At 44.4% G+C, this 24,008-nt stretch overlaps 1 protein-coding gene across 2 annotated transcripts in view; it reads left to right on the top strand.

Annotated features, from left to right (window-relative positions):
• The first annotated feature begins 719 nt into the window (after nucleotides 1–719).
• The window catches only part of BMPR1A (bone morphogenetic protein receptor type 1A), an 82,007-nt gene continuing 58,718 nt past the window's right edge, over nucleotides 720–24,008 (top strand). Inside the window, exons 1-2 of one of the 2 annotated variants that reach the window (XM_084289782.1) lie at nucleotides 853–865; nucleotides 7,159–7,197. The gene's annotated coding sequence lies outside the window, so the exon portion shown is untranslated. Of the gene's footprint in view, nucleotides 866–7,158; nucleotides 7,198–24,008 lie in introns of both variants that reach the window. The other variant, XM_084289781.1, reaches the window with a different exon arrangement.

Below are 24,008 nucleotides of genomic sequence, written 5' to 3' on the forward strand. Positions count from 1 at the left end.
GCCATTTTCCCAAAGAGCCAGAAGGCCCGTTCGAGCCGTTCACTTCTCCACACGCAGCTGCTCGCCGCCCGCCCGCCCTCGCACGCAGGCCCCCCTCAACTAGCCTCAAGCACAAGCTGCCGTGCTCGTCCCCCGCACCGCCTCCTCCGCGGGTCCGGCCGGGAACTCCCTCCTGCAGCCGGCGGCCGCTCCTAGCGCTGAGGGGGCGGCGGGGCCCGTGGCGCAGCGCCCAGCCGGCTGAGGCGGCGTTGTGCCGCGGCCCACGCTGCCGCCCGAGGAGGGGCTCCAGGGGAGGAAAAGCAGGCCCGGCCGGTTCCTCCCGGCCAACGTTATCCCGGGGAGCCCGTGGGGAGGGACGGGGCGGAGGAGGAGGAGGAGGAGGAGGAGCGGGGCGGCCGCCGCTCTGAGGGGCCCCAACGGCCGCCACCGCCCAACGGCTGCCCCGCGCGCTGAGGCGGGAAGTGGGGGGGGGCGAGGTGGGGGTGAGGCTCGCGCCCGGCGCCCCTCAGCCGCCGCCTGAGGGCGGGGGCGGCGCGAGGCGGCCGTTGGCCGTCGGGCTGCGCGCGCCCCCGCCGCCCCTCTCCCTCCCTCGCGCCGTGCACGCGGCCGGCCGCGGCCCCGCCCCGCGCCGGGAGCGCCCGCCCGGCACCGAGCCTGCGCCGAGCCCGACCCGCCCCGCCCCGCCCCGCTCCCCCCTCCCCTCCCCTCCCCTCCGGCCCGGCCCGGCCCGGCCCGACCCGTCCCGACGCGCGGCTGCCGCTGCGCACCCGTCTCGGCGGAGCCGCGGGGCCCCGGCGCGGCCTGCGGGGCAGCGCCAACCTCCGCCCGCAGCCCGCCCGCGGAGGATGAGGAGCCCGCAGCGACGGTGAGTGCGGGGTCGCGGCTGCCGCCGGAGCGCCCCGTCCCGTCCCGTCCCGTCCCGTCCCCGTCCCCGTCCCCGTCCCGGTGCCTTGGCGCCGCCGATCGGCCGCTCCCGCCCCGCCGCGGCGCTGGGGGCGCTGCCCGTGGCCCGGGACAGCTCCTGCGGGGGCCTGGGGGCCGCCCGAGGGCCTCCATCGCCTTCCCTTCGTTCCTCCGTGCCGCCGGGCCCTGCCCGCCCGCCGAGCCCCGAGCCCGATGTGGGGCCGGGCACCGCGCCTCGGGAGGCTGAGGCGCTGCCATGGCGCCTCCCTCCCTCCCTCCTTTCCTCCTTCCCTCGCAGTTTCGCCTTGGCTCGGCAGCGCGGGGGGTCGCGGCGGGCCCAGGCCGCGGTCGCTGTGGGTCCGTGGGGCCCTCGCCCCTGCGGGTCGGGCTCCCCGCGCCCCCCGACGGGCCCGGGTTGCTGGCAGCCCGTCCCCGGCCGCGCTCTGTGGCTCTTCGGGGCCTGCTGGCCCTAGGAAGGGAAGGGCTCGTTGGGTGGCTTGTGGCGGAGCCTCGTCCTCAAATACAAACCTGCGTGAAGCCATCGCACGTTGAAATGCTTCGTTTTCGTCTCTATCCGCTGGAACCCCCGTGTCGTGGCATTTGTAGCAGCCTGATCGAGTTCTCGTTGACAGCAGGTGTCGGCGGGAGGCAGGGTGTTGTTGCTGTCTGTCTGGTGCTTCCTTAGGGGTGGCTGGTTTGTGGTGTCGCTGCCCCTGGGTTTTGTGGGTGCGAAGGGACGCGCGCGCCCCGGTGGGCTTTGGATGGGAGGTTTTGTGGAGGACCTTCTCGTGCAGCCATGAGTTTCAGCTGCCAGGTTTTCACGTGTCCCATTGGCAGCTCTCTTCCAGGGACAGTGAGTTTATGTGGCCGGACCTGAGTCTTAACCTCTGAAATCGTGAAGTTGTTTAGTTTGGAAGGGACCCCTAGTTGTTACTGGGTGCAGCCCCTGCACAAAGCAGAGAGGGCAGCTGTTGGTAAATGGCTAGCAAGGAACACCCCGCAGCTTGGAATTCACTGATCAAGTAGAGCTTCCTAAAGCCAACATGTGGGATCCATCTCCCAGTGGGTTTGATGGTGCGGTGCTCATCAAGACCCTTGCAGTGAGAACTTAATGCTTTGTTAGGAGAATTACAAATACATAATGTTGTACCGTAAGCAATAAATGTACTTTTTCTGGGTGCCAGCGTTCAGGAATGAAGGGTCTAAAGCCGATGTAACCAAAGTCAATAGCCGTATTCTGTGTAGTAGTTGGCATGCTTATTGAACTACTACAAGTTAGGGCCAGCCAAATTTTGATCCCATTTGGGATTGACTGTGGTGCTTTCTCAGAAGTGCAGTGCACCAAGTCTGCTAACTTCTTTTAAAATGGACATTTGCTGTAGATGAGTATTGCTGTGGTGTGAAATGCCATGGAGGGTTGCACTGCGAAAAGTGCTCTGAGGAACCAGTGCGCGGTTCTGTCTGCTTCCTGCAGTCCTGAAACGCAAGCAGTTGATGGATGGCTTGATGGTTTTTTTTTCTTGGTTTAAAATTAGGAATGGCGGTCATGTTGTATTTGTTCTCTAAGAAGAAGTATAGAGATCACATGGCTGCGTGATGTATTAAAAAAAAAAAAAAAAAAAAGCAGGGAAGGACTTGCTTGAATATTCCCTAACTTAAAATTTTATGAAAAACCAATGCAGAATATATTTATATTTTAAAAGAATAAATTGCATTGAAAATAATGGTATTAACTCTGAATTAATGGAATCTCTCTTGAATTGTGCATCAGTCAATATAACTAAGAACTTCTGCAGCTTTCCAGAGCAGTGTCAGGCACAAATGTGTCACGGGTACAGTTAAGGGTTTGACTACATCCCCTTCATTGAAGGGATCAAAGAACGGGTGATCCTGGTGCTTGCACTGGTTTTGGTATAGTCAGACTTTCAAAAGGACCAAACTCATCTTCTCCAAAGTCCTTAAAAACGAAAAAGGAAAAAAACAAGCTCTTTGTTTCCTTGTGGCTGGTAACTTCTCTCATGAGGACAGCGCCTTGTTCCAATGGCAGGTAAATGTCTGACATGTGGAGCTCTGTAACTTCTTCAGTCAGCTGGGTGGATAAATGAGACGAGGCAGGATGTGACAGGGTGTATTAACACATGGGGACCTCTCTCCTGTGTTTGGCAAGCATCAGCTCAAGCCTTGTCTGTCTGGGTGTTTGGGAAAGCTTCTGGTATTTCTTGGTTCCCCAGTTTGTTTGTGTCTTGTGTAAAAGAGCATGTCTTCAGTGCCTGGGTTTTGCTTCATGTACCTTAATAGTTTCTGTCAATAAATCATGGAAGGGTCGTGGTAATTTGAAGATGGATCACTTCAGAGCAGTTACATGGACTCTAAGCATTGATGGAGTGCTTAGAGCCTTGTTTCACTCATTAACATTCCCGAAATTCAGGGTTTGGGGGTGGGGAGACTGTGTGTGCTTAAATTGGACAGCAAACTTGCCTCTAGCTTATGATTTAGTGGTTTTTTTTCTTTCTTGAACAAGATCTGCAAAATCTTCTGCAGTTGCTTTACCAAACTCTTGCTGATTATCCCTAGTCATGATGATGTCATGGAGTTTCTGTGCCTTCTAAAACAGTTAGCACTTTAAAGGGAAAGCAGGGAATTTCTTCTCTCTTTCTTGTAACACTTAAAAATCGCAGCAAGGTCTGTAGAGTGGTTGATTTTCTCAGACGGCTTTATTTATTCAAAAACTGTTTAAAAACAAACGCAAAATTTAGCCTGCTATATTGTATCCTAAAAAAATTATATGGAGATTGTAGTAGGTGATCCTTGAAATAGGGCAAAAAGTTGAAGTAGTCACCTCATTTATCTTAATTGGAGAGCAAACATCATGTTTGCATTCTTAATATTCTTAATGATATGCACCCAGTAGCCATTTTGTGAGGGGCTCAGTGCAGAGATGTATGCTCAGTCCTTTGTACTCTGCGTATTTATTTTGTGCCGCCACCCCCCAAAAGCGATTTTCACCCTGGTCTTCAATATTGAGAATTTAGTTCTTCTGTAGGCAGGGTGAATTTCAGGTTCCTTTGGTTTCTCTGAGAGATGGTGTCCCGATCCGTGAGGCAGTGGGGTGCAACCTCTGGAGGATCTGACGACGGGGGAGCAACTACTGTTGTCGTAGTTGGGGTGGATTGAGAGGGTGGAAGACTTCATTCGTGTTACGGTAGAGATAAGATGTGTTAGCTTCTGTTTGTGACACCGTTGTTTCAGCTGTATGAGGATGCTGTGGACGATATGATCATTATCTGTTAGATTTATATATTATCTGTCAGATTACTCCTCGCCTTTTTCTGTCATGTAGTGTCATGTAGTTGCCCTCCTATTTCATTTGAGTCACGTGCGTTTCACTCAGCTGGACTGTTACATGATGGTCTGTTAAATAAAAACAAGTATTAAAGCAGGAAAATCAGTTCTAGTTTGTGATTGCGTTAAAATGCATAGGTTGTGTAAGTAAAAGCAGAAGCAACACCCAAGCCTTAGTTAAGGTCCAGTGTGTTCTGCCTCAGAGTTTCTCCCTATGGGATGTGTTGCAGTGAAATGGGCTGGCTTGATGGAGCGCTTCCTGTGAGCTCATCGCTGGGATTGCATGCACTGAACTTATCAGTCTTTGTGTTCGCTGGGGGAAACGGCGTCCTGAATAGCGTGAGGGATATGTGCATTATTTAAATACTTATTTAAATACTTTTACACGATAAAATCTGTGAAGTAATAGTTGGTGGGGTGTGGTACCTGCAGCGTGCGGTTCAGTGCTCTGATACTTCTTTCTGCCCCAAATGGAATTTCCCAAAATAGAGATGAAAATGTGGTAGCTTTAAATGTGAGTTTTATTATGTGGTAGGTTGGCTGTACATTAAAAGGGGGAAAAGTCAGTAGTATTGGTGCAGATCAACAGTATCGTGGCTTAATTTCTACGATACCTTATAACAGCAGCAACTTTTTTTTTTACAGAAGTTTGAAATCACATTTTCTCCATGTTTCTTCAGATAATTGTTTTTCATGGTGGCTTCAGTCAACTTCCTTAGCATAAAATGTGGAAGGAGCTAGCAATTCTTTGGCCATATTCCCTCAGTTCACCATGGTACAGGAGAGAAAAGAAGGGTCAATCTTCCTGAGTTTTGGCTGATACAAATACAAGCAGATGTAGCAGGCATAAGTTGGGAATATATCAAAGGAAGTCTCAGAAGTCCAGAATACAGACCTGGTTTGTGGAAACTATTTCCTTTTCACTGTTGCAGCCATTAAAATTTTCTGTATTTGCTTTTCCTGAAGTCTCTTGCCTTTACAGTGTTAATTATTAACCACTTTTTCTTGATTTGAGGGAGGAAAAAAAAACCACGTTCATGCGCCTTCACACCTCCCATGTAAGAGCCTGATCCCAAACTTCCAAACTTGACTGGAAATCAGTGGCAAATCGTTCTTGTGAACTTAAACCTATCAATTTTCATTGTGATTTTTGGGGCCATGTCTGTCACATTTTCCAAGCTGAACCAGTGATCCTATTAGTGATAATTTCTCTTTAAAACTCTTATTGTGTACCCAAATTTAAGCATGACTGTATCGAGGTATCATTGATGCCTTGGTCTTCTGCTTTGGTTAGCTGAATGAAATTGTTTTTTGAACCGTGTTGACTCCATTTCCGTATCTTGGTGCAACTTTTGCATGAATCAGATCTTCACTGAAGTAATTGAAGTTGACAGCCACTGGTATTGGTTTATGCGGATCTTAATGTTTTGTAACACTGTTTTGGTACGTGGTGAGTTACTTTTTTTTTTTTTTTTAATTACAATTATAGTTTGTTTAATACTGTTTTTAGAAAGAATGAGGGATTGGAATGCTTTCCTACCGAAAAGTTAGGGCAGAGGACTATGGCGAAGTGCAGGAACATTCCCATATAGCTGATATTCTTTAGTTTCCTGCTCTTAAAATTTCATGGAAGGAATGCAGTGAGAGAGACTTGCCAATTTGGGTTGAACCAGGAACTGTGAAATAAAAGCCGACCCAGACAGGACAGTTTTTATTCAAACCCGAGCCTCCGTTGAACTGTCTGTTTTTGTTCCGCCCCTGGCCCTGCTTCACTCCCCCACCTCTCTTCAAATTCACAAGTTTTTAAATGCAGAGATGTTTCTAATTTAGAAAATTATTTTGGCGTAATGAACTAAAACAGAAAGGAGGGGACTAAACTGAGGGAGGTCAAAAAACAGATGGAAATAGAAAATCTGAAAACATCTAGTAAAAAAAAAAAATCACCCTTGAAATAATGTAATCTAAATGCTGAAATTACACATCTGCTCGGCAGCTGTGCATTCCTCAGGCAGGGGTTCTGCTGCAGACATGGCATTGGTAAACTTTTTCTCAGAGTTTCAGATGCCGTTGTATAATATTTATGCCGCTTCGGAATAGTTCAGGTGATGGTCTTAGAAATCTATGGAGGGGAACAGAGGTGGAGGGACGAGGTGGTGAAGCGGTGTGAGAATGCCTTTGTCAGCAAGCATCTGTAGCGTTCAGCCTGTCCGCTGCACCAAGGTCTGTGACTTCCTTTCTCAGTGGTTCTTTGTGGGTATCTTTTAATCTGCTGGCTTGTAATTTCAAAGGTGAGTTGGTCACAGAAAAAATAACCAAATAAAAACACACGGAATGACAGTGCACTAGCAAAAGAAGAATGGTACAGATAAAGAAACCAGTCTCAAGTGTTTTGCTCCCAGCAATGGCCAGCATTAGCACTCCGGAGGAAAGCATGAGACAGTCTGCAGCAGGCAGCTGTGGAATTACACCACTCTGTGGCAGCTTCTCCCTAAATCCCAATAACCCGAAGCTACTGGAGACATTAAATATGTTTATGTATCCACAGCATGTTTCTATACACTATCTTAGTATTCTGAAGAGTTCTGGTTTTAATTGAAAATGTCTTCACGAGCTATTAAGATATAAAAGTGTGTAATTTTACATCTTCCTTGGCGCTGCTTTTTTCTTCCTACTGTTCTGATAGCATTGGTTTTAATCAGTTGCTTGTTGATACTGAAATTTACTTATATGAGAATAGGCCTATGAGCACAGGTTGTAGAAACAGCGATTTACTCAGCGTAAGAGCCTGTGATGGCCTTTTGTTCTGTAAAAAAGGTTACAACCAAGATAATTTTGCTTCAAAGAATTTGGGCCCAAATTTTAAATATTGAGTTTATGTAGCGTACTACTAAAGGTATTTTTTTTTTTTTTCAGAAATTGAGAAAAGAAGCTCTGAGTGAACTGCAAATACAGGTGACAGTCTCCAGAGGATCTGAAAGAGCAGAAACAGGGCTTGGGGCAGGAGGGCTCGGGCAGAAGGAGACAAGACAGTGGGACAGCGAGGAAGGTTGGATGGATTTGAACTCTGCAACACAGGAGGGGGTGGGGTGGGCACTGGGTGCTTCCTTCCCCCTGAGAACTGCTCATGGTTCTCCATTTAGTACTGCATCGCACCTCTTTCCTTCTGTCTGTGCTTTTCCTCCCAGGAAGTAGTTTGCTTTCCACTGTTGTCATTTTTTGTTTCTCACTCCAGCATCTCTGACCTCAGCACAGTGTGATAGGAGGTTTCCACTGCTGAAGTTTTGTCAGGATGCTGGTTCCCTCCACGCATTTTGCTGCTTGTATTTGCGTATTTTGATTTGACTCCACGTGCCACGTACTGTGGGATGTACTGGGAACAAACAGGAGAAATCAGAGGCCACTGTCCCACTGAGATCCTGCGGTGGTACAGGCTGGGGACTGGCCTAACAGAAGGGCCCTGGGGTCCCTGTGGACAAGTGGACCATACGCCAGCAAGGTGTGTGTGCAGCAACGCAGGTGAGTGGTGTACTGGGCTGCGCTGGGAAGTGTTGCCAGCAGGTCGAGGAGCATCGTTGTTCCTTTGTCTCGGCACCAGGAAGACCTATCTGTGTTCCCCGTACATGACAGACGGTGGCTAGTGAAGGGCCCTGGTGGTGCTAAGGGACTGGAGGACCTGTGTGTGAGGCAGGGCTGAGAGAGCTGGAATAGCTCAGCCTGGAGAAGAGTGCTCAGGGGTGTCCTACCAGCCTGTGTCAATACCTGAGGGGAGAGCAGAGCGTAAAGGAGATAGCCCCGGAGTCTTCTCAGTGGTGGTCAGTGGCAGGGCACAAAGTACAATAAAGGAAATTCCATTTAAGCATCAGAAACACTTCTGTGCTTATTCTTTAAAGCCTGTGAGGTTGCTCAAACAATGGCTCAGGTTGGCGGGGGGGCTGAGGAGTTTTCCATCTTAGGGATACCCAGAACGTGACCGAACATGCCTCTGGGCAGTGTGGGGCAGCTCACCCCGCTGTGAGCACTGGGCAATCTCCAGGGGTTGCTTTCCACCATTCTGTGTCTCTGTAAATCTGGCTTCAGTTGGTAGAAACCTCTTTTTTGCTGAAACCTCTTTCAGCCTAGACAAATCTGGGTATTCCCTAGGTATTCATTCCTCCTTAAACCCTTTGCTTTTCATTACCTCTCCTTCTGAATTTCTCAGAATATTATCTTTCAGTTTAGCCTTTCATTCTTAATTTTTTCAGGCCTGCTGCCATGTCAGTTGCAATTTCTGTTGGTTAGTTTCAAGTTGGATGAGTAAGGGAGCTGTGTCTCTGAAATATTTTCGCTGTTGTGTGAACGGATCCTCTACCTCCTCCATCTACCGTGCCATTAACCTGGGCTAGCATTTGTCGTACCCCTCTAAGTTAATTCAGGCCGCTAGTACAGCAGACAACTAACCCAGCCAGAGGGAGAATCAGCGTGTTACTTCTGGATTAGCAAGTTAAAATGACTTGCGGAAAGACGTGATGAACCAGAGCTGGTGCAAAAGGAGGCAGGGTGAGTCTGCGCTTTTGCGAGAGGGAAGGAAGGGAGAGAAGGGAGCTCTTAAATCTACCTGGTTGTTTGCAGAGCTGTGCCTGAATGTATTCAAGAGAATTCATCTAACAAGCGTTATGTGATCTTCCTGAGGGAAGGAAGCTTCCAAGTTTTAAGTAACTCTACCAACTGCATTTCAGACAGGACTTGAGGGGAAGGCACTGTTCTCGCTCGGTTACTCTTCTGAACTAACTGGAAACTCGCTGTCCTCCATACTGGCTTTGCCACTTGCTCTGGCTTTGAAAATAGTTGAGCTGCTAGCATAACTTTTCTTTTTTTCCCCCTCTGTCTGCAGAGTCACCAGGATTCAGAATTTTTCTCGGTCTTTAGTATTCTGGCTAATGGTAAATAATTTTCACCCCTGTCTGTTTTTGTTGGTTTGTTTGGTCATTTTTTTTTCTTGTTTTTATGAGTCTGCTAACGAACTTCTGTCTGCTGCAAAGCATTAACCAAGTGTTGGAATGCGTAATTTGTCACACAAATTACCAGGGTCAAGAGTTTTAAGGGGAATCACTATGAATTTGCTTTCTGCTCACATTACTATTTTAAATCTGTGTTCTCTGAGAGAGAAAGTGAAGGTGGCAGACGTGATGGTAATACTGAGTATTATAGGCGTGAGATATTCAGAACTAGGCCAACTGGTCTAATGAACTATGATGTGTATATGCAAGTATTTGCACACACATATGCACAGACTGGGGAGCAGGCATGCAACTTGTATAAGCAGAGGTCATACCTTTCTTGTTAGACTTTCAAGGAACAACAGGTATTTGGTTAGCAGTATCCAGTTCATGAAGTCGTCTTGAAGTTAGGAAATATTTATGTCCACTGAAAAGAACAAAAGGCCAAAAAGCCCCCCCACCCAAAAAAGGAAAAAAGGTAGGGGGATAATTCTATCGTGTGTCAATAATGGATACAAAAGAAATGAGGGGAAAAAGTAAGAAATTTGCAGTTATTTGTACAGTGGAAAGGTACTAACAGCTTCTTGGGAAGCAAGTGGCAGGGCCTGTTCCATTTTGTGTGTTCAGGAATGATTTGGAAAGGGGAGTGGACAGTGATGAAACTTGTAGAGGATACAGGGCTCGTAGACTTGCTGTAGCACTACTGAATGTCTGGAAGACAAAATACTACACTAAGTGCAATGGGATTTAATTCTGATGGGGGGAAACAGACTCAAAAGTAGGTATTAACATTCTGGGAGATCTTGGGTAGTTTTCTGAACAGCTCTTCATTGTGAAGATCTAACTTTAGATTGTAACTACCTGCTTACAGTTATTAAAAAGTCTTAAAAGTCTTCATTATTATTATTATTATTCTCTTCCATCCTCTTCTTTGTCTTTGTTTATGCTTTCAGTTTTGCATCAGAGCTAGTAATTGTGGCCAGGTGGAAGGTCAGATTTGCTTGCTGATCTGACTGAAAACTAACCCCTACAAAAAAGGCCTGGATTTTCAGCCCCTCCAGCTCGCCATGAGACCAGATGTGAAGTAATGCGAGAGGAGGGGCAGCACTTCCCTTCTTGCAATCAGCACAGTCTCAAATAAGCTTAAGCCAATTTTGAAGCAGCATTCTATGGAGTCATTATATGTGTTTTTTTAAAAATGTGATTATGCAGCTGTGCACATTGATTATACATAAACATGCGTATTATATAACTCTGGTAACACAATTTCAACAATCCCATTAAAAGTAGAAGGTTGGGGTTTTTGTTATTCTTTTTTTCCCTTCTCCCAGCAGTACTAATGGGATGCAATACTAAATAGACATGGGCTTCTTGAGTCGGGGAAAGGAAAAACAACTGAGAGGGAAATGTGAAGGTCATCTATCAAACCTTAAATGATGTTAAGAAATTGATAGGGAATCATTTTCACCACTTTTTTTTCTTTTCCACAACATAAGGAAAGACATGCTACAAGCACAACAAAAGGTGGAGTTCCTTGCCCCTCTCACAGCGATACTGTTGTTGAAGAGTGAATGGAGGAATGTGTGGCTTGGGCCAAAAGCATCGCAGGAGTTCGGGATGACACAGATGTGTTGAAGGAGATGCCCATTAATGGCAATAGCGTGGTGACTTGTAACGTGGGTTAGGGACTGTGTGGGCTTCTGGGGGGGGCAAGGGAAGGTGCTGTTCCTCCCTTCTTTCCCGACAGGTCTGGTTACAGGCAATGTCCCAAGCAGAGGACTCAGCCAGACATCTGGTACAATCACTATGCTAATCCTTAGGCCTTTTATCACGCTCACACACACACCCAGGCACATCAGCTTCTCTGCTGTGTATTCAGAAGTGTCTTTAACACCTCCTTTTTGTTACATTGCGCTGGCGTCTAGCTGCCTTCATTGACACATTCATTGGGTTTGGTTTAATGATATTGCCATCAAACGTGAAGTAACATGTTTTTGCTGTCTAACTTGTCTTGAAGATTTTCTGTTCAGGTATTTTATTTTGCTTAGTGTGGAAAGACTGATGATACAGTTTCCTGAGGACTGCAGCTTTACAGCCAGATAGGCTTCCATTGATGTCTGCCATGAAAATCTGCTAGACGAATAACTAACTAGCAGACTGAGGGTGGGTTTATGTTACAGATAAGCAAGCCCAGCAGCGAGGTGTGCTAGAAAGGCCAGTTCTGCGCTCATTACCACCACCCATGCGGCTCCTCACCTTTCCCTTTTCAGCAGCACTGTCATGCCGCAGGAAGTCAAACTACTGCCTGAAAGCTTTTTTCTTCTTCTATTTTTTTTATTTCTTTCCCCATTGGCTTCGCTTTTTGCCAGTCCAGCATGGTAAAGCTGAGGGCGGACCGAGCACCGTGTTGGCCTAGGGAATGCCCCTTGCAGCTGCAGCGTGCCGGCAGCATTGGGTGCTCGTGGGCAGAGCTCAGTGGGAGTGTTAGCCATTTGGGAACGCTGCTTTTCATTGCCTGGAACAATAGTCTGCCCGTGTAACTTCTTAGTGTACAGTGAGCACGTTCTCCCTTCACCCAAAAATGGGATGAGTAGAAACTGTGTCTTCCTGTCCCCACATTCATCTTTGTTCTTTTCCTTCTGCAGTGCTGTCCTTTGCTTCAGTTTTGTTAAGTGTTTCTGTATCTGATGTAGTATGTAAGATTTTTGGATTTTGGCAAATCTCTGGTCCTGAAACTTTAAAAGACAAGCTGCACGTATCAGCAAGCTTGAAGGTTAGGTGTTTGGTAATATTATGGAGTGGATGTGCCACTGTTTTGATTTCAAAGGACTCAATCTGTGTTCGTGTCCCCAGAGATGAAGGATATCAGAAGTGTTTGGTAAGCTTGTCATGCCTGATGAGGGGAAGTCAATATGCACATGCAATCCAGCCAGCGAGACATTGTTCGGCACCAGGAGATGTGGGAAGGAGACTGGTAGATAGCTGTGGTTAGAGGAATATGCATGTCGGTAGAAAAGTGGCTGCACTGCAAAGGATGGTGAGAGTGAAATCCTACAGGATATGGGGGGACAGCGGGAGCAATTGCATTGGGAAAATATGCATACCAAAAGAAAGCATACATCTGTAGGAAACCAGGCCTTCCTAGGTCTGTTGCCTGCTGTGCAATTTGTTTGATGGGTGGTGACTTTTTTTTTCTTCCTGAATGGAGAGAAAACTTGAAATGAAAAGAGTAGGAGAGATGTAAGAACCAAGAAATACCATGGTAATTGGCTTCGTGGCCAGGGCAGGAGTTGTCACTTCAACTAAGTTCTTTTGTTCTGTTTTCTTCGGGTAACTCAAGCTTCAGAAGAACAGAGAAAACAATAGAATCTTTATGGAGCAGCGTATATTCTGTTCCCAGATCCAAGCAATTTTACATAGTCAAAAGGAGCTTGAAAGGGCATAAATCTAGTAAGTGAAATGCGGATGGTCTTTTCTGTGTATTATACAGAGCTGGCTCATAGCTATGAATGGGGAAATACAGTTGAGAGCTAAATACAGTATACTTAAATGTATTTTCCAAAGAACTGCTGCACTTGAAGCAGAAGACCCACTTTTTGACAGTGGACATGATGGAAATAAATGCCATCTTCCCAGTGCAGTTGCTGTGAGAGAATAATCTAAAAATAGCATTGAAATGTGCAACAAGGTCCAAGGAGTACCCGTGCTTATACATTAGTATGTATGCAGTCCACGCTCCTCCACCTACCAAACCCATTATATTATCCTAGAAAACAGGTTTTGTATAAACTGCCTGTTACAGGGTCACTTACTCCTAAATATGTTGGATTTGCTGAATGCTTTTGCACTGCATTTTCTTTCCAGTGGGAAGTATTAATTATTGTCCAGAGCATGCAGCTTTGGGAGGTATACCAGGAAATAGTTTATCCTCGTGAAAACTAATTTCCCAATTGCTATTGTTTTTGTTTATTTTAATTTGCAGAGTGCAAGTTTCTAAAAACATATTTTAATTATAACTTTTTTTTTAATATATTTAGTTGCATGTTGCAGAAGACTTTCTTTGTTTTTGAAAGCAGTAACATAGGCATAACTTCATTTGGTTAGACTCACTTCAGTTATAACACACTAGGACTACTTGGGCACAGTTACATTACAGATTGGTGTCTAAAGTGGCCCTTATTAAAGCTGTGAATGAAGTTCACAATTGCATTTCTCTCATGAAGTACATTTGGAAGGATGGTTGGTTTAGAAGGGCTTTTGTCAGGCTTGGTATACACCTAACCTTAGCACAATGAAAAGAAGTTAGAGGATGTTTTCCATTTCAGTACCGCTTTTTAACAGTAATTATTGTGCAACCATTTAACTGTAATTTATTTTGTCTCTTTTCTGCTGATAATCACCATTCCGCTATGTATTTTTCTTTGATACGTGGTCTGTAGCTTTCAAAGAAGGTTGTGATTGTGAAACCACAAAATTTGTTACAAGTTGGTATGTTTCCTGACATTACTTGTCATTTATTACAATAATTTCCATGCAACTGTTTTGACAAAAAAAAAAAAAAAAGGGAACTGTGTGAGATACACAGATCAAATAGCAACCTAAAATAGTGGATTCATTTTAGACCTAACAGTCTGGGGAAGAAAGCAGAACTCCAATCTTTCATAATTGTTCTCCATTTTCAATATGTTCTGGGAGCTTAGCGTTTTGGGGTGTTTTTTTTTTGGTTATCTGTTCAGTTTTGTTTTTTTCCACTCCAGTGACTGGCTGTAATCTTTGCTGGAATGAAATCTGTGTTGAAGTGAAGTACTGAAGGCATTTGTGAGTGTCCTTATAAAACTTCAGAGTCATATTTTCCAACTGCTCTCTTGGAAAGCAGTGCACCAGCAGAGAATATCTTCAATATGTGGACATGTTTTATTTTAGGGTGGTGGGTTGTGTTGAAGACTTCAGGATGACTGTATTTTCAGTGCCCTCTTTATATATAGTGCCCCCTCTCTCTCTCTCTCTCTCTCTCTCTCTCTCTCTCTATATATATATATATATATATATATATATAGTGCTTGTGTGCAGTATACCATTAAAAGGTCCTGGGGACCAGAACGCAACCTATGGGAGAGGAGGGTTGACATGTAAAGAAAAGGAGAGAGGGAGGCACAACTGCAGAGAAGATGCTGAGGATGGAACTGTTATGTCAGCCGTCTGGAGAAGACTCAACACTCCCAATGTTGTGCAAGCATTTAATATCTGTAGGGTAATCATGTTATGGTGGTTTGAACTTCAATTTTAATGTGTAAACATACTTGCTTTTCCACTCCTGACCACCAATTTGAATACATTTTATTCCAAACGAGTAAGCATTATTAAATATATTTTAAAAGAAAAATAACTGATTGTTTACTTTAGAATATTTGGGGAATTTCCTGTTACCTTGAGTTTAATACAGAAACATGATGTAAAACAGAAAATACAGTTAGAAATCATGATCTTGCTTTGAACTTTAGATATCAGATCCCAAGTTGTAGATCAGAAGTAACTGTTTCTGAAATAAATTCAATAGATGAGTAACAGATAAGAGCTGTAATACCCTTTTGTTTGGGGGCTGGGGGGGGGGGGGGGCGTAGGGAGTAAAGATTTAGAGTTTTGCATAATGGGAAAAATAGAAGGTGTTGCATGTAATGCATACAGGAAAACAACTGTTTTGCTTTCTGTGAAATAAGGTCTTGCAAATTTAAGTCAGCATTTGCAGTAAATGAAGATATTGTGTAGAAAGTGGTTATATTTTGTAAGTATCAGAGGCATCTGTGTAAGATTTTTATTCTGATTCATCACAAAAAAAAAAAAAAACACTCTGAATTTACTTTGCCTAGAATGTAAGGGTAAAATAGTTTGCTCTTGGTGCTTCTGATACTTACAGTGGTTATTGGTTAAGGTCAAAAAATATCCATAGCGTTTTGTTGTGTGTTGTTTTGTTTTTTTTTGGGGGGTGGAAGGTGTTAAATGTATTAGAATATAGATAAGGGTGATATTTATAAACATCCAGTCTACTGTAATTTCTCTTCCACGTCTTAGGCCTTCTGGAAGCCCCCATCATAGTGGTATTTGACCTCCCTTACTGCATTCTGGGGTTTTATCATTAAAGCACTGCTCCAGTTCAACATCTCCCTATTAGAAATTGTTTCCATTTTGTAGTTGGAACCAGAACCAGAAACTGAGAGTTAAGGATTGTGTATCTAAAGATCCTTCAGCTCTGAATTTCCATTGCTGACTTCTTACATATGTTTTAAAATCTAGGCCCAGAACTTGATGACAGTTACGAGTTTCTGGCAGCCTTTGTTGCTAGTGAGACGTGTTTTTACACGAACAAAGCGATTCTGCAGACACAGAATACACTGTCTAAAGGTCTTTTCCTGGAAGAGGAGCAGAAGAGTTGCCACCCTTACCAGCGTTTTACACAGTCCTGTTTAGTTAAGCCAACAAAAGCACAAACCACCTCCTATGAAAGTCGCGTAAGAAGAAAGTCAGTGTGAGCTCCTTGTCCTACTGATGCCCTAAAGACGCAACCCTCCCAAGGTGCCTTGAGGGCTTTTTTTTTTTTTTTTTTTTTTTTTTTTCCTGTTCACTGTTCCTGATAGAATAACATTTGGTAATGTGTTGAGTAAGTAAAATTACTACTGCTGGAAAATGTTTTTCAGCGTGTTTTTTTCCTCGCTCCGTACACTGTGCTGTTACTAGAATGATTGATTAGTTACTTTCTGCAAGTCTTTGTCTCTTATCTAGTAGGATAATGGCATCTTACTAATTTCAGTATGTTCAGAATGGTAAAAATCTTGGCTATTTTGTTTACAGGAAAATACTCTGACTTGCAGCTGCCTTTTTCATGCTACAGAAACGCTGTCTTAGAAAAGAGGGAAAGGGTTTGTCTGTAAGATCAGCTTTTGTGTTTTCTTGAGGCATAGCTTCGTTGTGGTTATTTCTGTGCATGTGGGTAGGTGAAAACTTAGACTTTGTGGTGTAGTTGCATTGTGGACTGTATGGATACAGTTTGAAAATGAAATGACTTGATAATGAAGTCCCTTTCATTTGGGGTTATGAAGCGGCATTGCTCTGGGGGTGGGGGGTGGGTCCCGGTTTTGGTACACGAGGCTTTGCTAAGGTACAGCACTGGTCCTGGGGCTCTTGCTCCTGTTCCTGGGTGCAGTTTATATTCCCCAGGTCACCGACAGCAAGGGGCTTGGAGCCCAGCTGGGGCCGGAGGCAGCCTTAGGGAAGCAGTGGGGGCTGCCAGGAGCAGGCTGGCCTTGAGGGGCAATCACTGGGCACACCGGCTGCAGGCGCCAGAGCCAGACGTGCGGCAGGCCCGGTTCCTCCATTTTACTTCAGGAGAGGCACGTTTATTTAAAAAAAAAAAAAAAAGCTCTTTCCCGTGGCGGCAGAGCAGGCCCGGCCACGGACATTTTGTGCGGGCGGCTGAGGCGCTCCCGCCGGGCCGGGCACGATCGCGTTACGGCCCCGCGCAGCGCCCGGCCCCCGCCCACGGCCCCCGCCCGGCGGCTGCGGCTGGGGCCCAGCCGGGGGAGGCCGGGCAGGAGGCAGGGAGGGAGCGAGGGAGGCAGCGCCTCGGCCTCGGCCCTCCTTGGCTCTGCTCTGCCCCGAGGAAGCGCGGGCCGCGTCGGGAGCCTGCTGGCTTTGGGAGCGGGGTCTTGGATGGGTTTTCAGCCGGGGAAGGGCTCGGAGCTGGCGCTGCGATGCCGAGTGCTGCGGCCGTGTCCCGCTGCTGCCCGCATCTGCAGCGTAACGCACCTTCCGAATCGGTGTTCGCAGAGAGATGGAGGTTGGTGTGTTTCGCTCGTTTTCCCCCTCTCATGAATACGAAATAGCAATTTGAAGTAGTGTGTTTTAAGGATTATGTAATTTCCATTTAATGTCTGCCTTGCAGCAGTGCTGTTCCTCGGAGGCTGTGTACTTAGCACACACTTTTTAAAGGTTTCACCACTTAAAATAAATAAAACCTTCAGTAGAATATCATTATGGCTTTTTTTTTTTTAATATAATTATGTTTGTATTTAAAGTTTCAAGTTGACTTTGGAACAAAATGCTCTGTGCAGTGTTTATTGCAGTTGTTATGGTCTAAAGATACAGCAATATCAGCTTATATCTGCTTCACCTCTAGGTCATTAACACATCTTCTGTGTGCTTCTCTGCTGATGCATAAGTATTTTCAGGTAACAAAAAGTAAGGGTGAAATAAAAAATTGGAATTCTGACATGTGCTTCTGTGTTTTTTGTTGTTGTTGTTACCTCCCCCCCCCCACACACGTTTTTTGCCTCTACCTTCTTTGTGAGAGCACAAAAATGAAATATATAATGACTCCAGACTTGCTTCAAGAGCTCAGTGCAAGAGTTCATGGGTTGTCTCATCAAGGTTACAAAATAGCACGTCTGTTGGAGCCTGGATGGTGAACACTGTCTATATATCAAGTGCTGTGAAATGTACAGAACAAACCATCTGCAAATATATAACTTGTTGGGGTTGCATTATTTGTAAAATAATAAGAAGCTGTTAGATCATGGAATTTTTCGTCATGGCATGTAACCTCTTTGTAGCAATAGAGGTAAAATGATCCTGGTTGTGGTTAGCAATGCAGCTCTCATCAAAGGAATTCCTTTTATTCTCCTCCCTCCTCCCAAAAATAAAAGCAATCGCCCACTGAAATTGGGAGTCCTATGTCAAAATTCCCCAGTTGTTTTAGTTAGCTGGCACAAAGCACTCACGGAGTATCTTGTTCTGATGAAAATTCTTTCTAGAAGCTGCTGCTGCTTTATCCCTGTATTCTCCCAGACCAAGGATCAAACTGTTTCTTTCTGTTTCACTGCAGTGAGTCTTTTCTGTCTCTCCCCTCTCCTACCAGAAGTGTCTTTCTTCTCTGCCTGAACATCAGAAATCTGTTCTCCACAAATTACTGTCTGCTGCACACGTTTAAAATGTGAACATAAACTCTGCAGGAAGGTTGGATTTACCCCTAAGAGCGAAAATGAAAAGAGACTTTCCATCTCATTTCCGTAGTGAGACTGGATATAGTAAAAATAAATGACTTGATCATCCATTCCTTGGCCAAATTTCTCTTGGTGTTTGCTCAGCTCATTGCGACCTATAACTGTCCTTGAAAATGTGTGTAGTGTTGGCTGAAAATCTTTTTATTCCAGAAAAGCAGCATGCAGTGGATGCAGCTGCAGAAAATGCCACAGAAAACGACTCCAAATGCACTCGTATTGTATTTTACTTAGGTACTTGTGCCAGGTCAGAAACTTCAAGCGGCTTAGTGCTGATGGTGAACTCACTGTGCTGAGATTCAGGGCAGACCAGTGGATGCAGAGTGCTCTGTAAAACTACATCACCAGCACCCAGTTTCTGCCTTAGTTGAAATAGCTGCTGCAGTTGGGCTGAAAGCTAGCAACAGGCATATCGGAATTATGTAGCTTCTGCCCACACGCTTACCTTGCAAAATGTTTGCATAGATCTTCATAAAAACACTTCCCTTAATGTGCCGTGGCAAGCAACAAAATTATTTTGGCACTAAAATAAATTGGTGTTTCAGCTAACAACCGTGCAGATGGATGTTTCCAGTGTTGCTTTCTCTGTAAAATTCTCAGGTGTTTGTTCATCTGATAGTGCAGTGAGATAATGGCCAGAGAGGTGGATCTGCACCTTTCACTGCTTTTGTTATATTCCATCCAGCAACTGTGACGACTGGGTTAAGTCATTTCCTTTCTACTGAGCTGAGAGAGAAGTAAGCTGTCAAAAAAAAAAAAAAAAAACCCTACCCCAAAACCATCACATCAGTTACTTGAGGAGCTTCATCCTTTGGTGAAGTGAGTACTGTCTCTGGTCTTTAATCGGGGGGTGGCGGAAAGGGCACTGTGGGACCCAAGCTAAACCTCATGGTTTTGGCTCATGGTTCTGGCAGATGGGATCAGAAGCCCTAGCCGGGTGCTGTGTGTGCTCGGCCTGCGAGGTGTGGGGCCACAGGAGGGGAGAGCCGGCCACAGCGGGGTGACCTGTGACTGAGGGAGGAAGGGCCGCCAGGCCGAGGTGCTCAGTGCCTGCAGAGCAATGGCGAGTGGTGGCCTGTTTGGTGTCCTCAGCCACCTGGCACGTGTTCTGGGGAAGGTGGAGCTCGACTCTTCCTGGAAGTGTATTTTGGAAGGGTGAGAAATCAGTGGTTACGCATTACAGCAGAGTAACTTCTTACGGGATTTAAAAAATAATAATAAAACCCAATTAGAATGGTGAAGTACTGGGGGACCTTACTGAGAAGTTGCAGCATTGCTGTTCTTGGAAGCATTCAAGGTACTACTGGGCTACGTCCTGAGTAACTCAGCTTCACTTTGACTCTTTGGCTTTGTGTTGGGCAGGAGGTTGGAGTAAGCAGCTTCTAGAGGTCCCTTCCGACCTCAGTGGGGTGGCGGTGCCACTAGCAGCAAATCAGGCACGTGGGGTTGCTGGTTTGTGGTAAGCGGTTACCTTGTCTGCCTCCAGAGCTCTCGGCTGCTGCCCAGCCCCGTCTGACAGCTTGCTTGGTGGATCCTTCCTATTTGGCATCGTTTCACTTTACTTAGTCAGCGGAGGACAGGAGCAGGAATCTCTTGACATTGTCAGGCACCAGCCATGTATGTTTACCTGTCTGCCGTAGTTAAATTTGATTTGTGTGGCTTATCAGGAAATTAAAATGCAAAGTGGAACTTCAGTGTTTAATTTCCAAGTGTACCGGGATCTTCTGTTTGTTTCACACTTAAGAGAAGAACTCAGATAGTAGACATGGCATTGAGTGATGGCTTGTGCTTAGGGTCAGATGGGTGAGCTTTTCTAGTAGGTCTTTCTTTAGAAGGCAACCAAACAATTTATTGTTTTTCATATCATTTCTAAAATTAGTTACTTGTCGTTGGAGCTTGTTTATTTCAGATGGCCTGAATTCGAGCTTTCTGAAGGTTTAGGTTGCGGCATGAAGAAATATGTAGACTATTTTTTCTGTTTATCCCTCACTTGTGGTAGTCTTATTCCCTGATTTAAGCCTGTCTGTATACAGAGAACTGAGGCAGGAGAGCTGCCAAATGGTTTAGTGCTACAGGCTATCTGAAAATCTCAATCTGAATATTTTGTCAGTGGGAGCTGTTGGGTGGATGCCTAGCATTTTTTTCTTCTTCTTTTTTTTTTTTGTCTGACCACTTAATTGTCTAAATAGATCTGGGTTCCTATTTTATTTTACATTTTAGCATCTGAATTAACAAAAGTAGCTGTACGTAGTCTTGTGCTACAACAATTTCTTCTATTTTTAAAAAAATATCAGTGTTTGTGACCTGGGAAAGGGAACATAATATGATGGATGTTAATTGTTGTTTGTTTCTAAGAGCATATTTGAAACAATGGAAAGACTTTAAAAAATGCTGAAGTTCTGAAGTGTTTCTTCTGTCAGTGTTAGATTTGGCAGTGGTTCACAAACACAAGAAACGGTATGCCAGGAAAGGAGTAACTCTTCATGTACTTCTTGTGAGACCCATGATTTTTCAGCAAACATTAAAATCATATTGTAGGACTTAAAAATAAACTCCCCGCCCCCTCCGCTGTTAGGTGAGCTAATCGTAGATTTCTTTCCTCCTTTTGTGAGGTAGGATTTGAAATGGCTGTATGTGAAATTGTTGACCTGTAAGCAATTATTTTTATATATGTAACCAAAAACTTGCAGCAAATTTGTTCAGCAAACATCTATGCACATAGGGTTTTCTAACTCAAACGACAGTGATATTTCTGCAATAATCACTAATAAACTCTGGCAGGTTTTGAATTGGTGTTCTGACTGTCTGCAAGTCTCACACGAGTAAATCGTTGTTTGTTTTTTTTTTCAGTTGGATTTTCTTGGCTATGTTAGCAGATGTCAGTGTTATCATCCAACTCCCCAGAATCCTTTTTAGTTTAAATGCTTAAATTAAATTGTTAAAGAAACCATGTTGGAACTTGATGGAAGACCAGAAACCTTGAGGCAGATTACAGAAGTAGAGAAAATTCCCCATATACTGAAGGCACGAATCTTCTTAACCTGCTGTTCTTTGTCTTTTTTCCAGGTATAAACTTTATACTGGCATTACGTAAGACCTGTTAGTCTATTGTCCTGTGACTTCATCTTTCAATTCTGACAGATGAAAAATGACAATTTCTGTAGCACACATACCTAAATGTATGGTGATAACTTCAAAGGGCCAACGTTAGCTTGCAAATCATGTTTATCTGTAAGGTGATGCATATGTGTTAAGCCAGAAAACAAAATATTCCTTTATTTATGTTCTACATTGGTAGCATTTCTGCAACTGTTACTTCTTTTATATAGCCTGTTTGTTGTTTTTTTTTTTTTCCCCTAAACATCATTATAAGGTGGAAATGTAAACGTTTAATATCTTTCTTGGCTTTTATGTAAAACTGTGTATTTGATGTTTTTCTTATTGTTAATTACAATTTACTGCAGCATCAACAAGAAATAGAATGAATCTCTGAACTGGAAAGCTTTCTCAAGTGTGGCTGTAGTTTTATCAAAGAAAAGTTAAGAAAATGTCAGGCCAATACAGTTAGTTGTCCTGTAGCAGAGGGGGTTGCTTATTTTGTTTTGTTTTTCCACTTGGATTAAGCACAGACTTTAATAAACAGTCCCTTTCCTTGGAATTCCTTGGAATCTGAGGTTTGCTTCCTTGTCTTTTGTCTTTTTTTTTGTTTGTTTGTTTATCATTTACATTTAAATATCATTGCTTTCAAAGTAGAGGTGCTTTTGCAGAGGATTAGGTAATGAAATTCCTTCCCCTGATATTCTTTGTAACAGCTATATTGGAAAAACTTCACATATAAAAAATGACCTTTTTCATTATTTTATAGTAGCACATAAACTGAATAGCATCAGAGCAAGCCCTTTTTACAGTGGAAAAAATAAAGATAATAAGATGTATGTAATAAAGATAAGACCGGCATCTTCCCATTATAGTTGTGCACTGTTTCTCAGTGCCACAGTAGCAGGAGTCATGATTTCCAATAGTTCCTAGATTCTCCATAAACTATTCTGGTTTCACTGTTGTTGACAGTGGCTTGGAAGACTCTTTATCTTCTTCTCAGTGGCAGCTGTGTATCCCAGGGGTGTTGTATAATTGGTGTTTGTCACAATTATTTATCCTAAAAACATAACATTGGAACATTGTAAAGTATTAAATGGGCTTTTCTGTTTGTTCAGCACCATATCCCATCTTGCTTTTAAGTGAAAAGAAGCCCTTGTAGCTCATCAAAAATACCTCCAGCTTTAGGTGCACATAACCTATTAGAACTTTTAACAGTCATGACCAAATGAAAGAAAGAGCAGCTGACTAAAGGGTGAGTTTAGTGGAGTAATTGGGAGTCAAGAAATACCGTTTTTAAAATGTGTATTTTTATTTTGTTTTAAATCATCTAGGCACTGAAAGACCGGTAGAAAAATAATAGAGTATCCCTGCAATAATGCAACAATGGTTTGTCATTACTCTGTGGACAGTGGGCGATTTGCTCATGGGCTGCAGCACACCTGAAGCAGCGTGTCAGGGTGGTGGAGCCCTGAGGTGGGCGCTGCCTGGGCTGTGCGGCCAGCTGGAGGGCTGGAGCTGCTTCATCAGTTCCTGGAGGAGTGGTGGCTGAAACAAAGCCGTTCCCTCTCCGTATCCTTCCCTTACCTCTGCCGTGCTGCTACACAGCCTTCTTCCTATTCATCCCATTCAAAGTATAAATATTTTCAGTTACTCAGTTGTTTGAAAGTCCCTCCTGTACACATTGCTGAACGGACAAGCTTTGTTTTGTGACCTTTGAAGCTGACGGAGAATGAAATCTTGTTCTTCCTTCCTCAGCTGGTACCTGTTGAATCAAACAGAAAGGTACAGCTTCCTTCTGCTGGTAGTTTTTTGGCTTAACCCACTTGGTACGTTTAATAGCATCTCGATCATCATGTTTTTGAATGATCAGGTGTCTTTTTTTTCTTCTTTCTTTTCCTCCCCCCAGGAGAGGCAGGTAATAGGGCTCCAAGGCTGGTTTTGAGTTTGTCAGTTCCAGGATCAAGTTACAATAGTGCGATAAGGATTATGTATCTAAACCACTGCTATTTTTCAGTATCTGAGAATGTTCCTCTCAAGAACTTAAAAATGTTTTTGCTACTTATAACAAGTAGGGAGGAACTACAGGCAGGTCTCAGCTTATTTAACAAAGCACACACGCATACCTCCCCCCCCAGCCAGCCAAGGAAACCCCACCTCCCCTAGACCAGTTTGCCGAACTCTGCATTTAAGAACTGGTATCACCATTGAACAAATTGCAGCGTATTAGGTTCTGTTGACAAAGAGATAAACCTTACCCCTGAGTGAGCATGCAGGCAAGGAAAGCCCACAAGCTCTTCATTCATCACAAAATAACCTGAAGCCATTCTGTGTTTTTGCAAGCCTTGGCAAGACTTACCAGGGATGCTGTCAGGAGTTCTTTGCTTTGGATCATGTGAATCTGCGTCCCTTGTTGTCGCTGCCCCCATGTGTTCCCCAGTCCCTTCTCTGCTTTTAAGAAAGACCAAGACCCATGTAGTCCAAACTAGTTGGACGTTTTGTTGGCTTGATAGTCTAAAACTCATTTAATCAGATCACTGAATTACCATGAAACACTCTTGTTTATTAGAGACAGACATTCTGTGTATCAAAGAACTTGAGTATTTCTGGGTCTCACCTGACTTCCAGACATACATGCACA

The sequence above is a fragment of the Netta rufina genome (assembly GCF_964035555.1).
Source record: "Netta rufina genome assembly, chromosome: 7".
NCBI lineage: Eukaryota > Metazoa > Chordata > Aves > Anseriformes > Anatidae > Netta > Netta rufina.